General features: G+C 35.0%; 1 protein-coding gene across 3 annotated transcripts in view; it reads right to left on the bottom strand.

Moving 5' to 3' along the window:
- The window catches only part of LOC105210939 (uncharacterized), a 213,628-nt gene that overhangs the window by 141,306 nt on the left and 46,005 nt on the right, over positions 1-26,317 (bottom strand). The window contains exon 1 of one of the 3 annotated variants that reach the window (XM_054233131.1): positions 17,144-17,284. The exons of 1 other annotated variant lie outside the window; for it this stretch is intronic. The gene's annotated coding sequence lies outside the window, so the exon portion shown is untranslated. Of the gene's footprint in view, positions 1-13,831; positions 14,297-17,143; positions 17,285-26,317 lie in introns of those variants that run through there. One more of the 3 variants, XM_029039426.2, reaches the window with a different exon arrangement.

The following is a 26,317-nucleotide window of genomic DNA, read 5'->3' as shown; positions in this document are numbered from 1 at the left end:
GTCCCTCCAACAGAGTGGAGGCCTTCCCCTTCCTCGGCTTCCTCCGGCGGGTACTGCATCGAACACTTTCAGGGCTGGAGTGTTTTCGTCCATTCGGACAACATGACCTAGCCAGCGTAGCCGCTGTCTTTTTATTCGCTGAACTATGTCCATGTCGTCGTATAACTCGTACAGCTCATCGTTCCATCGTCTGCGGTATTCGCCGTTGCCAATGTTCTGAGGACCATAAATCTTGCGCAAAAATTTCCTCTCGAAAACTCCTAGTGTCGTCTCGTCTGATGTTGACATCGTCCAAGCTTCTGCACCGTAAAGCAGGACGGGAATGATAAACGACTTGTAGAGCTTGTTATTATTTAGTTATCATAAAACCCCAGAAATAAATAGATTGGAATACTGAAAATTCCATATAATAAATATTCAGCTGTTTATGGTTATGGCGGAAAACTAAAGCAATCGAAAGCAGGTTTTACACAGAGTTTATCAGATTAGCTGTATAGTTAAGTTGTCCCAAGGATAAGGATTTTCCAAAATAATGGAATAAGCTGTTGTCACATATATTGCTATCATTACACTGTTTAACACTCGGCAAGGTATTGAACCAAGCTAACCTTTTCCGGAAGATTGAGTCATAAGTAAAAATCGTATGTTCTTCGATTGTCGAAGTTAGCCTCCTAAATCGAAAAATTTTCTTTGAAGTTCGAATAAAGGCTTATTAATAACAAGTAAGGAAAGGCTAAGTTCGGGTGCAACCGAACATTTTATACTCTCGCAATTTATTGAAGAAATTTAATCAATATATATATGCGGAATAAAGCTCACCGTATTTTTGAAAAACCTACAATGAGGTATATGGAAATGTTATGACCCGATTTTAATAATTTTTGAAACAGAGACACACTATTAGAATAAAATAATTTCCTCTGAATTAAATTGAGATATCTGAGAGATTTACCTATATTTTCGGTTAAAATTTATCCTTAGGCGCTGAGTTCAACATATTCGATAGCTGGGGCCTTGAAAAGTTATGGTACAATTTCGACAATTTTTTCCAACGTGAAGCCAGAGATGATATGCACTAATTATGTAAAGTTTTATTCCGTTATCTTCATTGGTTCCTTATGTTTACATTATAAAGTGAAGGAATAAGATGGATTTCAAAATTGACTTATAAGTGGTTGTAAATCGATTTCGCCCATTTTTTGTCCGTGTTATCAGGGTGTCAAGAAAATATTATATACCGAATTTCAATCGAATCGGTCGAGTAGTTCCTGAGATATGGTTTTTTACCCATCAGTGGTCGATGCCACGGCCATTTTCCATTTTGTAAACAAAATCTGAGTACAGCTCCCTTCTGCTATTTCTTCTGCAAAATTTAGTGTTTCTGACGTTTTTCGTTAGTTAGTTAACCCACTTTTAGTAATTTTCAACCTAATTTCAACTATTTTCATGGTGTGTGGTGGGGTATGTAAGAGAACCGACTGCAAAAAGTTTGGTTTATATAGCTTTATTGGTTTGCGAGTTAAATACAAATAACCGATTTGTGGGGGGGGGGGGGGGGCTACGCACACTTCCCCGAAAAAATTACATCCAAATATGCCCCCTCCTAGTGTGATCCTTTATTCCAAATTTTACTTTTATATCTTCATTTATGGCTTAGTTATGACACTTTATGTGTTTTTGGTTTTCGCTATTTTGTGGGCGTGGCAATGGTCCGATTACGCCCATTTTCGAACTTGATCTTCTTATGGTGCCAAGGAATATTTGTGCCAAGTTTCGTCAAGATATCTTAATTTTTACTCAAGTTACAGCTTGCACAGACGGACAGACGGACAGACGGACGGATGGACAGACGGACGGACGGACAGACATCCGGATTTCAAATCTACTCGTCACCCTGATCACTTTGGTATATATGACTCTATCTGATTTGTGATAGAGCTGGGCATTCACAGAGAAAGTGGAAATCAGCTTCCTTATTCCCTTCTAGTTTCCAGCAACGACAAATACGACAAAAACGACGTTATAGGACAGACCCATTTTGAACAGAAATATGTTCTCCACATGGCCAATGCCCCGTTATAGTAGCTTTAAGTTTGTGTATAAATGCTTCTCTTGGTTATCCTTTCATACTTAGATCATATCTGCTTTATTAATTTGCACCCACTTTAGCAATAAACCTAATTTTTAATTTTAATATTTTTTTCAAACAAATCAAATCGGATGTATGGCGCAAGTAAAGACAATTTTCATATAAAAATCGTATCTGTTAATTGAACGCATAATTATTTATTTTCCAATTTTAGTATTCAAGAAATTCTAAATTGATAATTCTTTTTTTTTAGAACAGTACTTGTTGAGTCGATAAGACATAGGAAAATTAGTATTTTGCAACAATTACTTTTTATGAGAGTTGCCACAGTTTCAAAATATTTAATTTAATGAAACGTTTCAATTAAATTGTTTAAGAAAAATGTAAGAAATTTTCGCTTAATTGTACATTAAAATTTGCATTTTTGCATTTTCGTTCAATTAAACGGGGAATTAATTAACCATAGGGTCAATTAAACGAATCATTAAACAAATGAGTTCTTCAGAAAGATAACCAATTTTTTGGGAATACTGTCATCTGTTTCAAATTATAACATAATACATTTTTTAAAATTAATGAATGTTTACTATACGCTAATGCTAAAACGGCTTTAGTTATTAAATATATTTTAAAAGAGTTGCCAACTATTGAAATATTCTACTTAAGGGGCTATACCAGTGTGACATTTTCAAAAAATCGATTTTTTAATATTTTTTGCTTATTCGATAGTTTATTGCTTTCAAAAATATCGTGTATTAAGATCGTATCTTGAATAGTTTTTGAATCTTAGCATTCTAAAGAGGGACCGTTCGCAGGTACTATTGTCGAAACTTTAAACGAGTTTTTCTCGAAAGGACATTTCTCAAAATTTGGCATTAAAAATACAATTTTTTTAACTAAAAAACGACGAGATCTACGTCATTTTCTTAATTTTACATATTTTTCAAAAATCGTTTTTATTTTTTTTTTTTTTTTGATACAGCTAATCATTTGGCCGGAATCATGTCAGCAGTTGGAGCTTTATTTGGGACCTTCCAAGACAGCCCATAACTACGTTATTTTTCAATATTGTTGTTAAATAAAAATATTAAAATATAGCTGAAAATATACATTATTATGTTCAAAAACTTCGAAATATTCGATCGAGTACATTCTTTAAAAAAAAGTTCACGAAAATCGCATAATTTTTAATGGGTTACGCTGGTATAGCCCCTTAATGAAATGGATTATAATAATTATTTTAAGATATTGAGAAGGCTTACCAACTATTTAAATTTTTAACTAAATGAAATTAATAAACTAAATAAAATATTTCAAAGTATGTTTTCAATCAAGATCCTTAAGAACTTGGTTAAAAAAAATTGTTTAGACAGACTGGAAATATTGGAATATAGGCATCCGATTTGCTTCGAAATAGTCTTAAGAACGGTTGCCATCTCAATTTTTTTAAAATATACGCATGCAATTTGTAGAATATTTTTGATAAAATAAAATAATTTTTTTTAGAAAACTTTGAAACTTTTTCGGAATATTGAATGAAGATTAGCGATAAAGTCTAAAAGATGTCGGGGGGTTATATATTTAAAAGATTTAAAACAGTCAAAACTACAACAACCAAGTCTTATTTGTTTAAGCGTTCAATGAAAAAAATTCTTGTAAACACACAAGAAATGTTATCATAAGCAAAAAAGTGCAAAAAATTGCAAAAAATTGCAAAGTAAATGGAGTGTATTTTATGATCCGTTGTGATAACACAAACGCATAAGCAGCGACATTAAGCAATTTGTACGGATAAAGCGCGCAGGCAGAGATAAACTTAGCAATACATATGAGCCAACACTTGGAACGTATATGTATATGCACAAGTACAAACGAGTATTTGTAAGTGTAAGCACTGGTGATAACCGGCATACGTTGAAGCGCCTTCAATTATGCGCTCTCCCAACGAAACAGATGTCTGCAAAGAGAATACAACACCCTTTATTTACACATACATACATAGATATTTGCATAGTGCGCGTTTGTATTTGTGTTTGAGCTCGTATGCGAAACAATATGGTTATCTATGCAAGCGGATTGGCTTCAACGGCTTGTGCGCCTATAAATATGCTGCACTCGCCCACCGATAAATTGGACTCTCTAACTCTATGAAGTGTGTGTTTGTGTTTGTATGTATGTGAGTGTTCGAGGGACAACAGTGGACACAAAGCTAACGAGTTGGTGTGGCAACTTTGGAAAAAATCGATGTGCCGTTACATGTGAGTGTTTATTTATACGCAAATACATTGTAACGGTATAACGGTGGATATTTCTGTGTCAAAGCACGAACAGCATTTTTTCCACACTGTGTGTGCCTGTGGGATACGGTGTGCAGCGCTGAATGGCATAGAAGTGGCAACAATGTTGCTTTTTCGCTTTTTTTTTTTTTGCTTTCTTATCAAACGGTTACGGTTGTAGCCATATTTTTTCCACTATATGTATTGCTCGTTACCATAATGGTTGTTAGCACATAAAGTGTTACATGTTTTTGCATATTCGAGATGAAAGTGAGAGTGAAAGGAATTTGAAGTTGTTTTTTTTTTTTTGAATAATCAATTTTAATTTTTTTTCAAAGCTTTGAAATGGGAGTGTTGGAAAAATTTGGTGTTAATGATTTGAAAAAATATTTTGGGTAGTCTATTGATAAGTCTAGTAGTCTCTTTGATAAGTTTTTCTTACTATTTGAGGTTATATTCATTATTTAACAGTGAAATATTTCACAAATACTAAATTCTATTTTTTATAAGGTTATGTAATGGAGTAACTAGAACGTTTCAGAGGTAACTATTAGGTCTACAACTTTGCTTCAGCCGTTTTCCAATAGCATTTTTAAGCACTGGTCGCTGAAATCGATTAAATCGTTTTATATCGATCTTGGACGTTTGTGTCAACATTAACCCAACAAAATATTTGTAGAGATCTGTTTGCATACCAAACTTATTCTCAACTGAAAATGCCACTTTTTGAGCCGAATTCTCGACATTTGCGGGAAATTTTGCTTTTTAATTCCAAGAAAAGTGAAAAGAAAGAGAAAGGTAAATTTACAAAAAAAAAAACGGAAGCAAAGTTGTTGACCTAATATAAAAATAAATGTTTGGTTGCTGCCGATGTTTGTACGCTGAGTTGTTTATACTATTTGAGGTTATGTCTAGTACTTAATATTCTATGTCAATATTAAAAATCAATTCTATAATTAAAGAATCGTCTTACAACCAATCTATAGTAAACAGCGCAGAAAGTAATCAAATCTCGTAGCTTTCAACTGCTCATTTGACATATCAAATTGTCACGCGAGATTGACAGCTTGCGTGTTACACTGATTTTCACAGTTGACATAACGTTAGGCAGTCGAATATCTATAAACACATACATACAAGTACATTGAAATCACTTCCACTCTTTTCCCACATTTCCAGTTACGCCCAGTACTAATTTTAGCCGTGAAAAGCAAATAAATCGATTTTTAATCAACGTGCTTACGCTTGATTAGTTTGATTCAAAGCAAAATCACACAACAGCACATCTGTATGTAACTGTATGCACGAAGGCGCATTTTTATATAATTTTACTGTAGTTGTGGGGTACAATACTTGCCCGTGTGGGTTCGGGTATTTATTTTTAAGCACTCAAATCAATTTTCCCTCAAATGTGGCATACAAAAAGCTTTGCGGCCGTTCGGTGGGCGCGACACATTAAACTTTCACTCCAACTGGGCTGTCGGTATTTTGCACAATTTAACGCTGCATTTTATGGTAAGCCATTAATTTTTTCTACATTTAGTTGTAGTGTTTTTCGTTTCCCGCTATTTGATGAATTAATAATTTCGTGAATTAATAATTTTCGGGTAAAACACGGTTGGGTGGTTGTACATTGAAAATAAAACCCTTTTTTCCAGTACTTTTTTATTAATCTTTGTACAAAGACAGGGTGGTACAAACTAGAATTCAATTTTAATAGAATATGGAGTCTCAAATTTGCATAACAGTATATAACACTTATAAAGCTTTATTGGAAAAATAGTAAAAGTACTTATTCGAGTAGCTGAATTTTTATGAAGGTAACAGAGCCATAAGTTTAAAGACAAAACCCACTTCTAATTGAAAGTAAAAAATCGAATCTAAAGTAGAAAGAAGAATTATATTTAAAAGGTTTCATTTGAAGCTATAGATTTTAGTGAAAGCAACTGAGCTTTCATATGCACGGTTTAAGCTTTCATCACTCGCATGAAATTTTCACAAAAGCTCTCTTTAAGTTGATAATAATAGTCGATATTAATTCTTACATGTCAGACAATTGTCTGAAAATAGAAAATCTCAAACAAACATTTCAAAATCGACAAAATCATTTTCAAGATTATCTGCAAGTCACTTGATACTTGTATCAAAGCTTTTAGGATCCTTTTTTGAAAAAAAAAGAACTTCGACAAGTCATCTCCGTACCTTTTTTTGTAATTTTAGCAACAAAGCATACAGTTTCGATACTATTTTCCAAGTTAACAGTACAAGCCAGTTGAAAATATGGGTCCGTTCTGATTGTGTAGATCAGACTATAGTAGGAATATGCAGGAGAGATCGCCTGTTTAGTCAAAAGATATTATTGATCTAGACCGACATAAAACTAAAGAGCTACTGATAAAAATTTAGAAAACATGGAAAACTTCGTTTTAATCTAAATATGAATGGCTTAACTGCCTTACTTTGAAGTGTTCTATATACATGATATGCATGATATTTAATAATATCAACAAAAATTGTATTAGAAATCCTAGATCACCGTTTATCTAACTACCCTATTCGCGCTTTGCAACTATTGTTTTATATCGAAAAAAATATGTCACACATTTTACAGCGCATTCAAGCGGAAATGTAACTTTTTCCGCATTTTATTCCATTATTTTTACGACAGCTGAAAATAACTGTAGCGCACATCGCTTGTGCCGCTAAATATTTTATTAGGTTTCCCCCCTCTACTCACTCTCTACACAGCGCAAGTTTTCCATTTTTATTTTTTACTTCAAATATTTTCCAACACTAAATGCCAATTAAAAATCGATGTGGAGCGCATTCAGTTAAACAAGTAGAATTGAGTGTTAGGTTTATTTTTATAACCACCCATACTATAGTAGATTTGCATAAAAATATGTATGGCTCAGCAAAATAGTGTTGTTGTGTAAAAAAGTGCAATATTTTCGCTTAAATAAATTTGATTTATTTAATTATTTTTTGCTGTAAATACACATATGTCTTTAATACAATACATATTTTTATGCGATATTTCTTTGCTTGCATTTACCATTAAAAACATTTCAGCGTGCATTTCCTGTTGGCAAATTTTATTGCGCAATAATATGTTAAGCAATAAATTTAATTTACATGCATATAAATAACAGTAACAGCTGCACTAACACATCAAAAAAGTTGTACATTTGTATAGATATGCATATTAATAATTTATTTTTATTAAATACCAAATATACTGCGACAAACACAAGTAAATGTTTTCTATCTGCTCTTCACGCATCATCATGAAATACATATGTACACAGAGAGAAATTGCCACGTATTAATATATGAGCATGAATTAATATGTTTGTGTGTGGCCATAATAACAGTTCCACTCTGATTTATGATAACTACTTGGTAAATAAACAGTCAGAGTGGATTAAATACATTCACATATCCTTATCACTGTGTCATCAATTTCGTATTGTTGCGATAATGACAAGTTTGATTTTATTATGAAATGGAAATGACATTCAATTGCCATAAATACAAAGCAATGGAGTGCTTCAGCAAGGCAGTTATGTGTACGCATATTTGTAGGTGTGTAAGTCTGCATACAACAATGAATCTCATGAAAATGGTTATAGAACGAAGCGTTGACGTTTTTTTTTTAATTAACTTTAAAAGTCCTCAGTGGACCAAAAATATTTGAAAAATTTCATTCAATTGAACGAAACGAAACTTCACTACAAAGACAACAACATTTCGTGCCCAATAGGCCTCATATAATAGATGCTCAAAAGGTGCTCTCACTCGTTCCCTTGATTAATTTCCCAGAAAATTAAAGGAAAATAGTATAATAAAACGTTTGATATTAAAATTCCTTTATTATTCTTATCTCATTTGTCTAACATCTCATCTCATCCGCTGTTTTTAGGTTATACGAGTACTTAAACATTTCATATATTTTTTACAATTTTCTATGTTTCCTCCAACTTTTATATTCGGCTATATAAATATATCCTTCAAACGAATTTCTACTCAAGGCTTTGTGGTTTTTATGGATATCTTGCTAGATTGTCACACAAAACCGAGGAGCTTTTTGGTAAATCAATAATACACATTGGTCTGAATAAATTGAGATTGAGTAATTCTTGGTCTCCTGTAATTTACAGCTAGACAGCTTGGCCTCATTGTGAGCTCGCTTGCTTCGTAATGAGTGCAACACGCTATATTACTAATTGCCCCATCTTTCGGAGTGTTATAGTTTGACAAAGGTTATATGATTCGCTGAAAATGGTTCCTCCAAGTTCGTATCAACCATCAAACTAAACTTATCAAAACACAACCAAAATCTAAGATGACTATAAAATAATTTAATGTTTCGTTACAAATTCTCCGTTGTGAGCCATATTTTACGAGAGCTTCTATATATATTTCTGGCCTAGGCAACACTAAGTGTTGTCAGGTCCAATCTGACATTTCCATTGGAAAGTTTGACATTTTTTAGCATAACATCACTCAGAACGTTTTGTCATGTAATCGTGAATTGTTTTATTTACAGGGAATTAAAAAAATCATCTCGGCCAAAAAATGGAATTAACTCGTGAACATTTTCGTGCGATCATTTTTCACAACTTTCGTCGTGGATTATCGCGACAAGAGTGCATCGATGAACTAAAATCTTTGTATGGCTATGAAGCACCATCCTATAGCACTGTGAAAAACTGGTACAACGAATTCAATCGTGGCCGACGCTCGCTCAAAGACGAATTCCGTGAAGGTCGTCCAAAAACAGCCGTTGTGCCAGAAAACATCGATGCTGTACGTGAACTGATAATGCAAGACCGTCACCTCTAACATACCTTCAGATAGAGGCATGCCTATGCATTTCTCCCACCAACCGTAAAAAAGGTTTGTTCTCGTTGGATCCCGCACAATTTGACAATCGCTAAAAAAAAAGGCTCAAAAAAAGTTCTTCGAAAATTGGTTTGAGCGCATGCAAAAGTGTATAAATCTTGATGGAGAATATTTTGAAAAACAATAAAACCATTTTCGTTGATAACTATTCCTATTTTCATTATTAGGCCAGAAATATATATAGCAGCCCTCGTATATGTTTTTTTGAAATAATTTCGGTTAAAGTGTTTATAAAAATTATTGAAACTTTTTAGTGGATCGAAGTGACGAAATAAAGAGATAAGATTATTTACATATGTATGTATATCTTCTATAATATAAAAATGAATCGCAAAATGTGTTGCTAAGCGCATAACTCGAGAACAGCTGAACCGATTTCGCTAATTCCTTTTTTGCAATGCTTCTTAAAGTACAAGGATGGTTCCTTAAAAAGTCTAAAATCCACACTTTTATAATCTCCCATACAAACTACTCTACAAACATAAAAATGAATTGCTGTTCGTTAGTCTCGCAAAAAGTTGAGAACGGTCACACCGATCTGGCTAATTTTAGTCTTGAAAAATTCTAGCAAGCCCAAGAAAGGTTTAGAAAGTAAGTAAATATGGTGCGAGGAAGATAATAATAAGAGAATTTTATTTGAATTGACAACAAAAATACAAAATAAAAGAAAAGAAAAAATAATAATATTTTGAAGGTTGTCATTGTTGCTTTGTTAAAATATTTTTGTCATTTCTCAAATCCCAATATCCCGATATCCCAAAACAATTTGTAACCAATAAGTAATGGCTAAGTTCGGCTGCAATCGAACATTTTATACTCTCGCAATTTATTTTTTTTAAGATAACGCACAATCTGACCTATATATTCGGCATATAATCCAGTAGAAAATCATCAAGGTTAAATTGCATATTCGGCCTTGAAATTACTCATAACGGGTGATTTTTTTGAGGTTAGGATTTTCATGCATTAGTATTTGACAGATCACGTGGGATTTCAGACATGGTGTCAAAGAGAAAGATGCTCAGTATGCTTTGACATTTCATCATGAATAGACTTACTAACGAGCAACGCTTGCAAATCATTGAATTTTATTACCAAAATCAGTGTTCGGTTCGAAATGTGTTTCGCGCTTTACGTCCGATTTATGGTCTACATAATCGACCAAGTGAGCAAACAATTAATGCGATTGTGACCAAGTTTCGCACTCAGTTTACTTTATTGGACATTAAACCAACCACACGAATGCGTACAGTGCGTACAGAAGAGAATATTGCGTCTGTTTCTGAGAGTGTGGCTGAAGACCGTGAAATGTCGATTCGTCGCCGTTCGCAGCAATTGGGTTTGTGTTATTCGACCACATGGAAGATTTTACGCAAAGATCTTGGTGTAAAACCGTATAAAATACAGCTCGTGCAAGAACTGAAGCCGAACGATCTGCCACAACGTCGAATTTTCAGTGAATGGGCCCTAGAAAAGTTGGCAGAAAATCCGCTTTTTTATCGACAAATTTTGTTCAGCGATGAGGCTCATTTCTGGTTGAATGGCTACGTAAATAAGCAAAATTGCCGCATTTGGGGTGAAGAGCAACCAGAAGCCGTTCAAGAACTGCCCATGCATCCCGAAAAATGCACTGTTTGGTGTGGTTTGTACGCTGGTGGAATCATTGGACCGTATTTTTTCAAAGATGCTGTTGGACGCAACGTTACGGTGAATGGCGATCGCTATCGTTCGATGCTAACAAACTTTTTGTTGCCAAAAATGGAAGAACTGAACTTGGTTGACATGTGGTTTCAACAAGATGGCGCTACATGCCACACAGCTCGCGATTCTATGGCCATTTTGAGGGAAAACTTCGGAGAACAATTCATCTCAAGAAATGGACCCGTAAGTTGGCCACCAAGATCATGCGATTTAACGCCTTTAGACTATTTTTTGTGGGGCTACGTCAAGTCTAAAGTCTACAGAAATAAGCCAGCAACTATTCCAGCTTTGGAAGACAACATTTCCGAAGAAATTCGGGCTATTCCGGCCGAAATGCTCGAAAAAGTTGCCCAAAATTGGACTTTCCGAATGGACCACCTAAGACGCAGCCGCGGTCAACATTTAAATGAAATTATCTTCAAAAAGTAAATGTCATGAACCAATCTAACGTTTCAAATAAAGAACCGATGAGATTTTGCAAATTTTATGCTTTTTTTTTTAAAAAAGTTATCAAGCTCTTAAAAAATCACCCTTTAAATTGCAAATCAATGATAAACCAGTCTGCAAAATCGCCAAAAATAGCGATATAGTGAAGATTTTCCAGATATTCAAGAAGAACTGCACAGGACTTTAAAGGATTTACGCGACAACTAAAACGGTTTTGTTAGAGACATGATTCTGTTGGCAGGTGATTTACGCCAGACCCTTCCAATTATTCCTGAATCAACTGTTGCTGACGAACTAATCGCATGCCTAAATCTAATTTGTGGCGACACATAAAGAATCGCCAATTAACAACTAATATAAGAGTGATTTCGAAACAATATCAAATTGCGATTGTGGAAGCAGTTGGAAATGGTAGCGTCCCAGTTGACACCTCGATGGATTAATAACATTTCAAACAGATTTCTGTCACTTCATTAATTCGAAGGAGAAGCTTATTCATCGTCTTTTTCCTGACGTGAAACCACAATATGATAACCATAAATGACTATTTGTGGTAAAAAACAGCTCGGTGAGCTCTGTGATCTTAATGCTACAATTTAGTCTCCTTCTCCTTCCAGGAGAGTTGACACAGCTACAAACCAGTATGTCCCACAGACTATTTAAAATTTCCTGGACTATCCACAATCACTTGCAATTAAAAGAAGTGTGGGTTGACTTCAATATTTATCGACTTTTCAATATAACAAGACTGGCTGTGAAGAATGTAATCAGTATAGTCATCGAGGCCAAATTTGAGCCAACTTTGAAATATGCTCATTTGTTACATACTTCAATATACGATTACAATTCAAATTATAACAAATTATGATGATTTACGATTAATATAGATCTACAATAATATATATTAAGAATTTTCAAATTTAGCGGCTATAACTTTTTCATCTCTATGCGTAAGAATCTTTTCTCTGTATTGAAAAATTTACTAATTTAATGTATACCTTAGCCACAAAAACGTGTTGCCGGGTCTGCTAGTATAATATATAAAAATTATCAGAATAAAAACACGTATTGATTTTCGGTAATCTGTTTGTCCGACTATCTGCTCGTACAAACTATAACGGTGATATTGATATAGTTTGGTCTAATGTAGCACTACTCAAAACAAAACTGGACAATAAGCATAGCTCACTTTTTGGCGAAATTTTATATCTAACAGACTACCTTCCCTAACTCTCCCCCTTTCTCAATTTTTGATATACATATATGCTTCGAATACATATATCATATATTGTATATCATATCATAAATATATCCAATGTGATCCGAATAGACGAAATAAGTTTATATCTATCCGAATCTCCCAAATACCCAAAATAAAATAAAATATTAAAAATTCTGGTTGATATTATAACATGTGGTTCGGTTAGAAAACGAGTTATATGAATAATATTAACATGAATCTTGCTGATCTTAGAGTAAATAATTCGAATACTCAACTAGAAATTTTTTAGTAATTAATTTTACATATAAAATGCCTCTTTCTTTCTTCGAAATCTGATGAATATATTTATAAACGAAAACGAAGAATCTTAAGAGAAGGGATTACTATGAACTTTCCTTTCACTCAAGATAACTAAAAAAAAAAGTTTGGTTCTGGCCTAAGGGTCTTACTATGTGTACCTTATGTTTTTCAGGGTCCTTGAAACCGTAGCTGAGGACCATTTAACTCTGTCAGATCAGGGTTGTGACATAACTCCAAATTACCAATATGACGAACAGCTTTTATACAATTCATCGAGTTCGCATGGAACTCATTACTCGGAGGTTTTCGTGGACACAAATTACCAGGTGTCGGCTTTTCTAAATTTAAAATGGCGGATCCGAAATTCATCGGATTCGCTTGAAACTCGTTTCTAGGGAGTTTTTTGAGGTTGTTGCGTCCGAATTTGACCTCATCAGATTTTCTAACCTCAAAATAGTTTTTATGTGTCATAATTTTTTTTAAGACATTAATGGATTTTCATGAATATTTTAATGGTTCTCTTTTTTTGGACTATATCGAGTGCATTTCTCTTCAAAAGTTCTATGAAAACTATTTTTTTACGCTTGTTGTTTTCTTCAACTGATTCTATTTTGAACATCCAGCAAAATCTGCCAACATCTCTGATAAAGCGTTTCAACAACTTTAATGTCTTTGTCCATCCCATTCTTCAATAAAGTGAAAGACTTGTTATAACAGCTAATTAGTGCCCAACCCACCCTCGAAAGGTAAATTTTGTAATGATCTATCTTCTTCCACTCTACTTACACTGTATTTAATAACAGTATAAACTAAATTACTACAAATATCAACTCCCTTTGACAAATATGTACACCTATATAGATAACATGTTCATACAATTTAATCACATACCTGATTATCACGGCTTCAAAGTTGTAGATTTGGATTAATGTACCGTTATCACTCAATACCTTTAAAGATGTTGTAAGTTCCAATATAGAGCTCTTACAAATATAGTTAAAGCAACGCGATAACCGTTAAACTTGTGTTCTTATCACTCGAAGATGGTCACAAAAACAAGTGAGTTTAGCGCGCTCTCTGCGACAAAAATGTTCTCGAGTTATAACACTGGAGTGATGTTCGATAACAACACACTGGTTTAATATGTATGGTAGACACTTTACAACAGTGTTGTGGGAAACTTCACCAAAAAATTGATGAGTCGTGAATTGACGCGCGCACTCAAACACCAGAGAACCTTTCGAATTGAACGCTTCGGTCGATTTGTAACACTGGCCTATAGAGCTGTTGCCTCCAAGGTACGCTTGTTGTGCGCTGTTTGCGGTTCTGTTTTGAATTGGTTTTGTGCTTTGCGTCCTGGACGGAACGCAGGCAAACGACACAAAGCACCAACCAGTAATTGAGTGTTTCGTTTAGCAATGGAACGAAATTGTCATGAAACGTACGAGTGATAAGAGCGAGCTTCTCAAGCAAAAAATAAGCGCTGAGTGAAAGCTCTGTAGTAAACTGAGCGGGGTTTGGGGGTTGGGAGATTATTTATAAATAGTTGTGCAATAAAGTAACGGTAAACACTCAAATCAGCTGACGCAGTAGGAATTTGCGGAAATGGAAATGAGTAGTTCAGAAAATGGTTCACGGTTGGCATGCAAATGTATCGCCCATAACCTACCAACCTAGAAAACACATTGTTCGTTTTAAGTATGTATTTGGATATTATATGCAACGTCATTTCTATAATAACTACATATACCGTTATACAGGTGCTTAGAAAGCTCCATTGTAAGAGTGTTTCAATTTCACGGCAATGTTGACACTCACAATTGAAAGCGAACAATTATTGAATAACTCAAGGCAGTGGTGTGGATATTCAAACTGAAAGCTCTTTAAAGCAGTTAGAATTTGAAATGCTGAAACTTTAATGAAAAAGACTGAACTTCCATAACTCGAACTTCTATAACTCGAAGATCTCCATAACTCTAACTCTTGAATTGACAATAGAAGTCCAATTTCATACAAATCAACTTCCATAACTCGAAGTCTCTCTAACTATATTTATTTTTTTGTGGATTATGATGATTCGAACTTCATATAAGAATCACCACTTTCAAAATACATTTTACATATACATTATAAAAAATATATAAATTTATTTTTGAGACTCTAATTAGGATCCTCCTTGTGACTGAAGCTACCAAGAAGAGTTCTCTACTATATCCGCTAACCAATTTTTTTACGAGAAAACAGAGCTTTCTTAGCGATGAGAGACGTGCGTCAAGCCAAGAAGTTCTCGATGATTTCAAAAAGAACCGACAGCCCTGCGTAAAAGTTTTTGAAAACCCTATAGTTAGGTATTTAGGAAATAGGGGAAGTTATAACCCGATTTTAACCATTTTTGGGACAGAGTCACTCTATTAAAAGATTCCCTCTGTATTATATTAAAATATCTGAGAGATTTATTTCGTGTTTTCGGTAAAAATTATACTTAGGCACTGAGTTTTGTTTCATAGTTGGGGACTTGAAACGTTATAGTCCGATTTCAACAATTTTTCCATTAGTGATGCCACGACTCAAATGTGTAAAGTAGTATTCCGATATCTTCAATTAAAGATGGAATTCAAAATTGAGTTATATGGAAAGTTGGCGTGATTTTGAACCGATTTCACCCATATTCCATCCGTGTCATGAGGGTGTCAAGAAAATATTATCAATTGAATTTTATTGAAATCGGTCCACTAGTTTCTGTCCACTCCGCGCAACATGTTGCGAGAGTATAAAAATGTTATCTAGAGGCAATATGGCTCAATTGAAGAAAGCTCATTATATGTAAATTTTTTTCTTAACACATTGAGTTACTTTGCACAAGCTTTCAAGCTTTTTAAGCCATTAGTATACAGTTAGAATTACAAAAATGTCAATTTTACATTGCAGAGCTTTCACTATTTACAGTGTTTAGTGATATAACGGTTATTATAATTAACATACCTGTATAAATGTTTAGTTTAAAAAAATCCAGATCTGTTCTTATATTTACCTGCAAGAAATGTTAAATACAAAAAAATATTAGCAAATCAAAATATATAACTTATAGCTGATAATGAACTTCGATTCGAGACAATTTTTCGCAGTCATAATTAATTGATTACTACTTGAAGGTTGTCATATAGGTATATCATATCGATTTTGAAAATAAAATTTTGTGATTCTTAATGTCGATATCATAATTCGATAAGTAATTATATTGATATCATATATCGATATCTGTTAAGATCTAAAGGTATCAAAATAAACCACTCCAATTTATTTATTTACCGAATCGAAGTTCAGAACAGATCTGATTATGAATTAAACTAATCTATGAGAAATAGTATCACAAACGGAACGATTTTTACACATAGAAGAGCTCAATGCTTAAATGAATAACTAAATTATATGTTTTATTAAGAAAATTTAAAAATATTGAATATACATATATATAATGTAACTACTGAAATAACAAATAGAAACGTAGAGATGACACAAAGAGAGAAAGAGCGGAAAGCACATGTCATGTTAACTTTAAATGTCAGTGAAAGAAAGACGAGCGACTAACAGAGTGAGCATGAAACATTCGCTGTTAACAACATTAACATAACAGTTAACTAAGTACAGAGAGAGAGAGAGAGAGCTTTGAGAAGCACTCCATGTAATACCGTTATAAAGATATGAAGGAATGAATTATACAAATTTAATGAAGAATAATCCAAAACATTTAACATATATGGTATATATAGATATGTAGGCCAATTAGGTTATATATCAACATGCATCATCAATATCAATAGTTTCGAAAAAGTAAACAGATTAATTAAAATTTCGAAAAGTAATTAATTTAAAGTATTAAAAAAACGTGCACACTATATATATAGAGCAGAGTATAAATTCTCACGATTCACTAAAACTCACATTAAAACATCTAGAAACACGAGAAACACCCAGAGAGCACTATGCGAAGTAAATATGAGATTATCCAATAGAACACACATGTAGGAGTATATATGAATGTATGGCACGATGTAAGCAAGAAACATGCTTAAGAAACATTAAATTTATGTGATTATAGAATTTCAGCTAAAGCACAACTAGTACACAGAAACGAAACGCAATGATGCCTTTATAGTTTTAGGTAAAATTTCACGAAAATTTCAACTCTCTCACCACACACACCGATTTGTGTAGTTGCATTTGTGGTAGGTAGCTAAAACGAATTAACATCGAATTTAAAGTCGAGATCCAGATTTCTTAACGGATTACGGTGTATCTTCTTGCTGCCATGATGATGATGGCCCGGTGGTATGCGTAACGTTACCTCGATATCTTCTGTGGCGTGCCGTTAGGTGTTTATTTGTTTTGGCCAACAAATTTGTGAACAAATATTTAGACGCACACATGCACACATACGAGTATACGGTTAGAAACGAGGTCACACAGTTGTTGTGTTGTTGTGCACATACATATATATAGGAACGAAACGGTAGCAAAGAAATTATCACAATTAATTAATTAATTTTTTTTTCTTTTGGTGAAAAAAAATAAAAATAAATAAGTTGGAAATAATAAAGAAATAAGTAAATTAAATAAATAATTGAAGTATATAAAATAGCAAATAAATGTTGTTTAGTAAGAATTTCATAAAAAATAAACTTTTCCCAAACTAATTAACAGTATTAACAGCTACAAGCTCAATTCACACTTTATGACACTTGGACAGAGAGCTTTTGCCAGCTGTTAATACATACTTATAACAGTTAGCGTCAAACAGTACAGTGTATTGTAAATGCGCGAATTAGAGCTAAAATTTGAAGCAATACAAAAGTGAACAAGTAAGGAAACGCTAAGTTCGGGTGTAACCGAACATTTTATACTCTCGCAATTTATTGAAGAAATTTTATTAAGATAACGCACAAATTTACCCATAAATTCGGCATAAAGTTTAATAGAATAACGAAAATCGTCATATATAGATATGAGGGCTGAGGTAATTCCTGAACCGATTTCATTCAATTTCGCCAGCAAGGTACACTATATCCAATACTATACGCTCACTTAATTTTGCTAAGATATATCACTTATTAACCAATACTTATATGCGTAATAAAGCCCAATGAATTTTTGAAAAACCTTTAATTAGGTATATGGGAGCTAGGAGATGTTGTGACCCGATTTTAATAATTTTTGGAACAGAGACACACTATTTGAAGAAATCAATTTCCTCTGAATTACATTAAATCATCTGATAGATTTACCCATATTTACGTTTAAAATTTAACCTTAGGCGCTAAGTTCAACATGTTCGATATCTGGGGCCTTGAAAAGTTATGGTCCGTTTTCGACAATTTTTTCACAAGTGATGCCACAGATCATATACTGTATTTGTGTAAAGTTTTATTTCGCTATCATCATTGGTTCCTAATGTATATATTATAAAGTGAAGGATTCAGATGGAATTCAAAATTGAGTTATAAAGAAAGTAGTCGTGGTTGTGAACCGATTTCATCCATTTTCCACACATGTCATCAGGGTGTCAATAAAATTCATTGAAATCTGTCGAGTAGTTCCTGAGATATGGTTTTTGACCCATAAGTGGGCGATGCCACGCCCATTTCCCATTTTGTAAAAATATCTGAGTGCAGCTTACTTCTGCTATTTCTTCTGCAAAATTTAGTATTTCTGACGTTTTTCGTTAGTGAGTTAACCCACTTTTAGCAATTTTCAACCTAACCTTTGTATGAGAGGTGGGCGTGGTTATTATCCGATTTCTTTCATTTTTGGACTGTATAGGGAAACGGCTAAAAGAAATGACTGCAGAAAGTTTGGCTAATATAGCTTTATTGGTTTGCAAGATATATACAAAAAACCTATTTGGGGGCGGGGTCACGCCCACTTTTACAAAAAAATTACATTCAAATGTGCCCCTCCCTAATGCAATCCTATGTTCCAAATTTTTTCATAACTTTATTTATGGCTTAGTTATAGCTCTTCATGTGTTTTTGGTTATCGCCATTTTGTGGGCGTGGCAGTGGTCCGATTCCGCCCATCGAACTTAACCTTCTTATGGTGCCAAGGAACACGTGTTCCAAGTTTCATTAAGATATCTCAATTTTTACTCAAGTTACAGCTTGCACGAATGGACAGACGGACGCACGGACAGACAGACATCCGGATTTGAACTTTACTCGTCACCCTGATCACTTTGCTATATATAACCCTATATCTAACTCGTTTAGTTTTAGGACTTACAAACAACCGTTATGTGGACAAAATTATTATACTCTCTTTAGCAACTTTTGTTGCGAGAGTATAAAAATGTTTGAAACTGTAAATTTGAGAGTAGAATAGGAAACTAAACGGGGTAGACAGTGAACTTAGGACACCACCGAACTTTAGATATTTTCGTAATATATACAGTTGAACTTCCATAACTCGAACTGCTCTAACTCGAAATTCTCCATAATTCGAAGTGGCAATAGAAGTCAAAATTTATACAAATTACCTTCTGTAACTCGGAAGTCTTTCTAACTCGAAGTTTTTTTTGTGGATTATGGTGATTCGAGGTAGAGAAGTTCCACTGTACTTTTATATTTTACTGAGAAGTATTTCTATTTCGAGATTTGGCAACCCTAGTGTTGCAATCTGACAACTACCAACTTTATCGTTTGAAATTTTTGATGTTAAACATGCTCAGAACTTTTTGACATATGAGCCCGTTTTGAGTTGTTTACAGTAACTTTAAATATTGAACTCGCGCGATTGTTTTTTTACAACTTTTGACATGGATTAACTCAACAACAATTCATCGATGAATTTAATTCAATTTTTGGCGATGAAGCTCCTTCAAGGTCCAATGTTTATGGGTGGAAGAGTCAATTCAATCGAAGTCGTAGATCACTCCAAGACGAATTTCGTGAAGGACGTCCGAAATCAGTTATTGTTCCGGAAACTACATCAGCATACATTGAAATTTGATTTAAAAAAAAAAAATTTGAAGAACTGAATCTGTCGTAACCATACCGAAAACGGGTCACTCTTCACAATGACAATGCGAGCTATCACACATCGACTGAAATAATTGGATGTTTGAAATAGAATAAAAATAAATAGAAAAGGTCAAGAAATGTCAAATTTATTAATTTTCATCTCATCTTAGTAGTATAAAACACAAAGTATGATAAATGTAAACTAGTATATTCGGCATAAGAGTTGAAAATATGGACCGATTTAATCCGCTATTGATACTAAAATATATAAAGGGAATCACTTGGACTCAATACTATAACCTTTTCACACAGCCATATTAATTGATCAATTAAAATTTTGATTGAGAAACCTTTTGCTACTCGATAACCGATCAGCTGTTATACATTTCCTGTTTTTGCTTTTCATAAGAAGTTGGTAAGTTTCATCAGCTGATTGCTATTTTTAGCAGCGACATCTACCGTCTTGTAGCGTGAACAACAACTCGCAGCCAAACAACGTATAAAATTACAAATACGGTCTTTTTCGCAGAGTTGCATTTCATTTTCAAGTCGTTTAATATTCAATTAAAAATTATTGTAGATTTTTATTGTGTATGGTAAATCGATCTGAATCAGCGTTTTAATCGAGCAGAGGTTATTTGATCAATTAGCTCCTGTGTGAAAAGGCTATTAAAGACATATACAACATTTTGGCTCAGGAATTCGAAATAGTGTTGACCTCTATGCCGTATATGAAGACTAATAGGTGATAAGGACCTATTTCCAACATATGCCGTATATGAAGACTAATAGGTGATAAGGACCTATTTCCAACATTTTGTATTCAATAATCCCTAAATTCTTGTGCATTAAGCCTTAATGACATACCACGGACATAGGTGTGCCTGTGATCCGATTTTACTCAGATTTTTATAAAGAATAGAAAATGAAGTTTCATACCAAAATGGATGAAGTAGCTTAGGAGTACAAATATCTCTTTTTTCTGAATTTTATTGCAATTTAAAGTGTTTTTTTTTGCGAAGCTGTTATATTGAATATAGATGTGGTTCGATTTGAATCTTAATGGCTTATTTAATCTTATATTTAAATATTTTGAACATGTCCCTGTTAGACGAGTTATCAATCCACAACACGTGCGGGATGGGATAGATACCGAGAGCTGAAGAGGGAAGCGAGACGCATCTGCAGACAAAAAAAGAAAGAGGCCGAAATGCGTGAGTACGAAGAGCTTGAGGAGCTGGCAGACAGAGGGAATGCTCGAAAATTTTATGAAAAAATGAAGCGACTTAACGAAGGTTTCAAGAACGGAGCATCCTCATGTAGAGACCAAGTAACCGATGTCCAGGGAATACCGTGATTATGGAGGGAACACTTCTCCGACCTGCTGAATGGCAGTGAGAGTACAACACCAGGAGATGGCGAACCCGATCCCCCAATCGATGACGACGGAACAGATTTTCCATTACCCGACCATGAAGAATTCGGATAGCAATTACCCGCTTGAAGAACAACAAAGCAGCGGGGCCGATAGATTACCGGCAGAACTATTCAAATACGGCGGCGATGAACTGATAAGGTGCATGCATCAGCTCCTTTGCAGAATATGGTCGGAAGAAAGCATGCCTGACGATTGGAATCTCAGTGTGCTCTGCCCAATCCATAAAAAAGGAGATTCCACAATCTGCGCCAATTACCGTGGGATCAGCCTCCTAAATATCGCATACAAGGTTCTATCGAGCGTACTGTGTGAAAGACTAAAGCCCACCGTCAACAAACTGATTGGACCTTATCAGTGTGGCTTTAGACCTGGAAAATCGACAACTGACCAGATATTCACCATGCGCCAAATTTTGGAGAAGACCCGTGAAAAGAGGGTCGACACACACCACCTTTTTGTCGATTTTAAAGCTGCTTTCGACAGCACGAAAAGGAGCTGCCTTTACGGCGCGATGTCTGAATTTGGTATCCCCGCAAAACTAATACGGCTGTGTAAATTGACGTTGAGCAAAACTAAAAGCTCCGTCATGATTGGGAAGGACCTCTCCAAGCCGTTCGATACCAAACGAGGTTTCAGACAAGGTGACTCACTATCGTGCGACTTCTTTAACCTGATGCTGGAAAAAATTATAAGAGCTGCAGAGCTAAACAGAGAAGGTACAATCTTCTACAAGAGTGTACAGCTCCTGGCGTACGCCGATGATATTGATATCAGCGGAAGCAACAACCACGCCGTTTGTTCTGCTTTTTCCCGCATGGATAAGAAGGCGAAGCGAATGGGTCTGGAGGTGAATGAGGACAAGACGAAATATCACCTGTCATCAAGCAAACAGTCGGCGGATTCGCGTCTTGGCTCCCACGTCACTGTTTACAGTCATAACTTCGAGGTCGTAGATAATTTCGTATACCTGGCAACCAGCATCAACAACACGAACAATGTCAGCCTCGAAATCCAGCGCAGAATAACTCTTGCCAACAGGTGCTACTTTGGACTGAGTAGGCAATTGAAAAGTAAAGTCCTCTCTCGACGAACAAAAACCAAACTCTACAAGTCTCTCATCATTCCCGTCCTACTTTACGGTGCAGAAGCGTGGACGATGTCAATATCCGATGAGACGGCACTAGGAGTTTTCGAGAGGAAAATTTTGGGCAAGATTTAGGGTCCCTTAAACATTGGCAACGGCGAATACCGCAGACGATGGAACGATGAGCTGTACGAGTTATACGACGACATGGACATAGTTCAGCGAATAAAAAGACAGCGGCTACCCTGGCTAGGTCATGTTGTCCGAATGGACGAAAACACTCCAGCTCTGAAAGTGTTCGATGCAGTACCCGCCGGAAGAAGCCGAGGAAGGGGACCACTCCGTTGGAGGGACCAGGTGGAGAGCGACCTGGTTACACTTGGGATCTCCAACTGGCGCCGAACTGCGAAGGAGAGAGAGAGAGGTTGCGCACTATCGTCGATTCGGCTATAACCGGCTAAACAGTTGCAACGCCAATCACATACATACATATAAGGTATGAGATACGTAATATGCTCAAAAAATAACGGGAATTGTAAATTTTAAAATTTTATGGATTTAGAGAGTCCAAACTGTTCTTTGTCTCTAGCAGGCGCTATCTATCATATGTCTTAAAAATTGTTAAAATCTCATACTTCGTTGCTTGTTCGAGAATTCTTGACCATAAACAATACTCCATATTCGCCGGTCATGACTCCGTGTAACTTTTTCCTATTTCCAAAACTAAAGAGAACCTTAAAGGATCGTAGTTTTACAAGCATATGAACAATTATTGGAAGAGCCAAAGGGTATTACAATAATCGGGTTTTAGGAATGTTTCGACAATTGGAAGAAGTGCTGACATAAGTACATAATATCGAATGGGGAACATTTGAAAGGCGACGTCTACATTAATGTGTCAAATGAATAAAAATCTCTTTCAATAAACTAAAATTAGGGTTATTTTTTAACATACAGTACAAGTTGTTTCACCTTCATCCTTTAAAAATAATTGTTCATAACGATTCCGTAAAATTCCCACTAAGAATTGTCAAAAAAACCTGTCATTTGGTGTACAATGTCATCGCAATAACCGAAAAATTTCGAAGAATCAACAAGTAAAAAAAAATACAAAATATTATATTTGTATGCCTCGCACCATATTTATACATACACACATACTTATATGTAGTAATGCATATGGCTTTGTCGAAAGCGGCGAAATTTCGCACGAAATACAAAGAGAACGGTTGCCTGGCGGGTATTTGCCTGAGTGATTTGTGCGCTGCTGTTGCCACTGCATAAAGTTGTACATATTTGTGTTTTTCTCTACCAACATGTTTGTTTACTTTTGTGTGTCAGTGTAAGGGTAAGACTACTACAAGCATACACACAAGCCTACTTTCAGGCGCATAGTAAATATTTCGAAAACATTTGACTGCTTCCGCTGTCCAAAACTGTGTAAGCATTTCAACAAACATATACAAAGAAAGCAAGCGAGACTCGAATCTCTGTATGTGTGTGTGTGTGTGTGTGGATATGTGTTTGTGTAAAGGGTGCTGGTATTACAACTAAACACCCCGTGAAAGCAGCATACTTTTATGCGCTCGCCTTTGTGAGCCAACTGCCGCTGGGTGAAGGTGTCCAGTTACAGGGGGACAGTATCAAAAGCGGATTTAAAACAGAAATGGTTAAATTACAAAGTCAAAAACAAACAACACGAGAAAGTACAACAGAATAATGTCATAAAGCAGTGACTTACTCCACAAGTAACAAATATTTACACACGATATTTACACTCTCACACCCGAAATCGGTAAGAGCACGCATAAAGAGAGCACATATAAATTAATGTACTGATAGAGGATGGTCAAATTGCGTCGCGCAGGTCCGAATCGTCCGAATTTTCTATGGAGACTAAACAATTTAAATAACATGCTCTTCTCATTTAACTTATAAAGTCGATGAAAAACGTTTTGTTTCCAAAATTTCTATAGAGAACTATCTTATACCATATAAATAAGATACCTTAATGGTCACATAAATGTCATATTATAATAGTCTACAGTAAGTATCATGAATTTTTAGTAATAGGTTGGAATTTCAGTAATTTGCTTAAAAATTATTTTTGTGCATTTAAGAACCATGATGCATGATTTCAAACAACTGTAAAGCTAGTAGCTTTCAGAAATATATAAATTTTAACATATGTATGTACATATATAGAAGAGTGGAAGAGTTGGAGCGATACCTTTCAATGACCGCGCAAAAGTGATGGTCAAAAGCAAAGACCTGAAACAAAACTCGGAACTAGCAGGTATTCATTACACTGTACAACACTCGGCTGGGTATTGGACGAAACTAATTTTTTCCGGAACATTGAGTCATAAGTAAAAAAATTGTATTCTTCGATTTTCGACGTTTGCCTCCAACATCGAAATATTTGAACTCGAAGTTAAAAAAAAAAAAGACTTTAAAAATTTTATAATAAATTAGAGGATATAGCTACTAAAAAATCCAAAATTGGTTTGGGGTATTAATGAAATTCTCTATTCCTGTGAAAGCACATTCGATGCCATTATGTATGGAACTCGATTTCTTTTGCATGACCACCACGGGCACGCTTGCAGGAGTCCAGATGCTGAACGCAATTTTCACCGGTTTTCAAATATAAATAGTTTCAAGTATAAATCGGTCGATACTGCTGCAATTTCACTTTCGATATTCGCAAGAAGTTCATCAATCGTCGCTGGCTTGTTGGCATAGACCATAGATTTGTCGTGGCACCACAGGAAATAGTGTAACGGCGATCGCACGACCTAGGCGGCCAATTGACTGGGCCATTTCGATAACACGTTCACCAAACTTGGTTTCCAATAAATCGATTGAGACATTTGCTGTTGGAACCACATATTGTCCAAGTCCATATCCTCCAATTCACGTCAAAAATATTCGGTTATCATTGAGTGGTAGCGATTCCCATTCACATTAACGTGACGGTCTTGATTGTCACGGAAGAAGAACGGCCCAATTACGCAGGCGGCCCATAAACCACACCAAATCGTAATTTTTTCGGGATGCAATGGTGACATATCAAGTACGTGTGGATTGCTGCCTGTCCAATAACGCATATTTTGCTTATTGACGAAGTCATTCAGCCAGAAATGAGCCGACCATAAATTGAGCGTAGCGCTCTTAAAGTTGAGGCCACTGACAACGAATTTCGGTAATAAATTTTAATAATTTCGACTCGTTGTTGAATTGGATATCTTTCCATGACGAAATGCAAATCTTGCTTGGTAAAAATGGTTTGCTGTCCCTATTGGTCTACTTTTGTTCCTTTGGAAAAACCCTTTATATACCAAAATGTTCAGGGTGACGAGTAGAGTTGAAATCCGAATCCTTGGGACAAAAACCATATCTCAGGAACTACTCGACAAATTTCAACAAAATTTGGCATCCAGTGATTAATTTGGAAAATGGGCAATATCGGTTCACAACTACGCCTACTTTCCTTATAACACAATTTTTAAGTCCATCTGATATCGGAACCAAACTTCACACAAACACTGTATTTCAAGTGTGACATAGAATGTCTAAATAACGTCGAAAACGAACTATAATATTTTAAGGCCCTGGATATCGAGCATGAGGTGCTCAAAGTTTACGGCTAATTTATTTTATTGTAAATATTGGTAAATCTCTCAGTTATTCTAAAGAAATTCAAAAGAGATGTGTTCCTTCTATCAGTGTGCCACTGTGCCACACATTGGTAAAATCTCGCTAATATTTCCTCTAGCCTTCATATACCTAATTTACGGTTTTCAAACATCCGGTGGACTTTTACTAATTTAATATGTGAG

The sequence above is a fragment of the Zeugodacus cucurbitae genome, chromosome 6 (assembly GCF_028554725.1).
Source record: "Zeugodacus cucurbitae isolate PBARC_wt_2022May chromosome 6, idZeuCucr1.2, whole genome shotgun sequence".
Taxonomy (NCBI): domain Eukaryota; kingdom Metazoa; phylum Arthropoda; class Insecta; order Diptera; family Tephritidae; genus Zeugodacus; species Zeugodacus cucurbitae.
The sequence above is the reverse complement of the archived record's forward strand: the minus strand, read 5'-3'. Positions and strand labels throughout refer to the sequence as shown.